Source organism: Oryzias melastigma, linkage group LG14, assembly GCF_002922805.2.
Source record: "Oryzias melastigma strain HK-1 linkage group LG14, ASM292280v2, whole genome shotgun sequence".
Taxonomy (NCBI): Eukaryota; Metazoa; Chordata; class Actinopteri; order Beloniformes; family Adrianichthyidae; genus Oryzias; species Oryzias melastigma.
The window spans coordinates 5,361,325-5,363,956 of NC_050525.1; positions in this window are offsets into that span (position 1 = coordinate 5,361,325).

A 2,632-nucleotide genomic window follows, 5' to 3' on the forward strand; every position below is an offset into this window, starting at 1 on the left:
GAACGACGAGACTGCACGAGATCAAGGAGTTGGGGGTTGTCCTTACCATTCGATTGAATTTTAATATGCCACCCCCCCTTAGTATGATCCTTGCTGTTATGCCTTTTATATTATTTTTAACATCTGTCAGAGTGAAACAGATAAAATAAAGCCACTGGATGAATTTCCTGTGCACTGTCCCAAATAAATAAATAAAATAGAAATTAAAGTTAATTTTAAAGACAACAGTAACACACATAACCACAGATTATTTGAAATCTTGTTTATTTTTTCATCAGCGATTCTCTGCCTTCCAGAAAGTATTATACAATACACAGATTACCTTCATTTAGTGCCAGTTATTCCTGATCAGCGTCACATCGAGCTACAAGAACTTTCAGGACACCGTTACCCACAATGCATTGTTTTGTAGTCTTCAAGGTGGCTTGAAGCCAGTACAGTACCTATTTTCTGGCTGCGCTGGCTTAGGAAGGCGCCTTGAACCCACCCTTTTCCCGCGATACTTAGTGACGGCGCACATTTGACGTCGGTGACAGAAACTAACCAGCATGCACCGCGCTGCAGGCGATCTGCGCAGCACCGGGTCCGCCTCGGTCATCTCAAACACGCTTGTCACTGGAGCTGCAGATAATGACGTGGGACTTAAATGGTTTAGCAAAAAATTCAAATGCAATACCTCGTTTCAACCTGTAGCAGCAGCAGACAGATGGGTTTTGACTATATTTTCAAGAATTAAACAAGTTTATTTTAAGTTGTCAAAAATTTGGCAACAAAACAGACAACACTTTTAAAGCCAAGTTTATAGATATCGACAGACAAAAAAAGTGGATTCAGGGCTGGAGTGTCAAACTCAATGACACAGGAAAATCCAAAACACACCCCAGGGTAAACAGTAGGATAAACATTTATTGAACACTCTAAAACCGCATTTTTAAAACTATAAAACTGTAACTTTTTAACATAATTATGAACTAGATATATAGCATTACTTGAGATAATGCTAGTGTGAATTCTGTAAGCTGAATTTTGCTGCTGAAGATGCTGGTGCTGATAGCTGAAAATGCTGAAATTCATAGCTAAAATCACTGAAGCTGATAAATGATAGCTGATAGCTGGCCTTTTTGGGCGTCGAGATCAAGCAGATGCCAGACAGTCTGTGCAGGCAGCTGTGACTGCTCTGCAGTCCACCTCGGCTGTAGAGTCACAGCTCATCTCAACCTTTCATTCCAGTCTTCTCATCATGAACTGATGTGGTGGTCAGACATGGAGGATCCGTTTCTGTGAGACGATCTTGGAGAGTTGTTCGAGGTGGGTCTTATTTTTTGAGGATCTTAATCTTTTCATCTACAGAGGAGTGTTGTCCTGATCAAAGGTAGAAAACGCTGCAGGAGTATTGTCTGCTGGAGTTTTCTTTTTCACACCACTGTTGAAGTAGACTTTATTGGGTTGAACGTTTTTGTGAGGCCTTATTGTTTTTGGCAGTGGCATCCTTTCATTTGACCCATTATTTCCACTGACTCGGAGTGAGGCATCGGGCCAAGCTCTGCCAAGATTATAGAGGGTAACAGTGGCGGTCCGTACAGGCCGTGATGATGGACAAGTGGTTTCTACTCATTTACCGACTCCATGCAAATACGAGACCGCATCGGCTCAGTTCATCACCCGCTGTTGTTCAGGGGCTGAGTCAGCAAACGGGCCGTTTTATGGTTTGTGTTTTCAATATGCTGCTACTGCTAAACAATAATCACATGAGCTCAATGGAAGTGGGCAGAAACGTCAATAATAACAGCTTTTCTTTCACAAACTAGTTAATTAGATTTGGGTGGAGAGAGTTCAGCTTTCACAGACTCCTGCTGTTGAGAAAACATCTTCAACTCAATCTAAAAAACAAGTTTCACATTTTAGAGATGTCTCTAAAACGATGATATTACTGTAATTAAGTGTGTAAGTAACATGTTCAAACCACAAAGCTTCATCTCAACACCCCAGACTGATTTAAATAAAACGTTTAAGTTCTCATTGAGACAGCACTGCAGTGCACTGACATGGCTCTAAACTTACCTCACAAACAGCAAAAGGAAGAGCAAATCTGACCTTTATGTGACCTTAAAATCTCTTAAACTTAGGTGGTAGAAATTCTAAGACAGACTTTTTGTTTAATCTGTACCATAATGGAGCGATCTTCAATGCTTTATATATCCAGTCAAATATTCAAAATATTTTTTGATCAGTTAATTTTTTTCATAGAGCATTTTCTAAAGAAATGTAGAACCGAAAAAAAGTGATTTTAGCTCATTTCATCAATCAATCATACACAGAATTGGATGGATGGAAGGATGGACGGACAAATGGATGAATGGATGGATGGATGGACAAATGGATGGATGGATTGATGGATGGGTGGATGGATGGACGGACGGACGGACGGATGGATGGATGGACAGATGGATGGATGGACAAATGGATGGATGGATTGATGGATGGATGGATGGTTGGATGGACGGATGGATGGATGGATGGACGGATGGATAGATAGACGAACAGACAGACGAGGGATGGATGGATGGACGGACGGACGGACGGACGGACGGATGGATGGAAGGATGGATGGATGGATGGATGGATGGGTGGA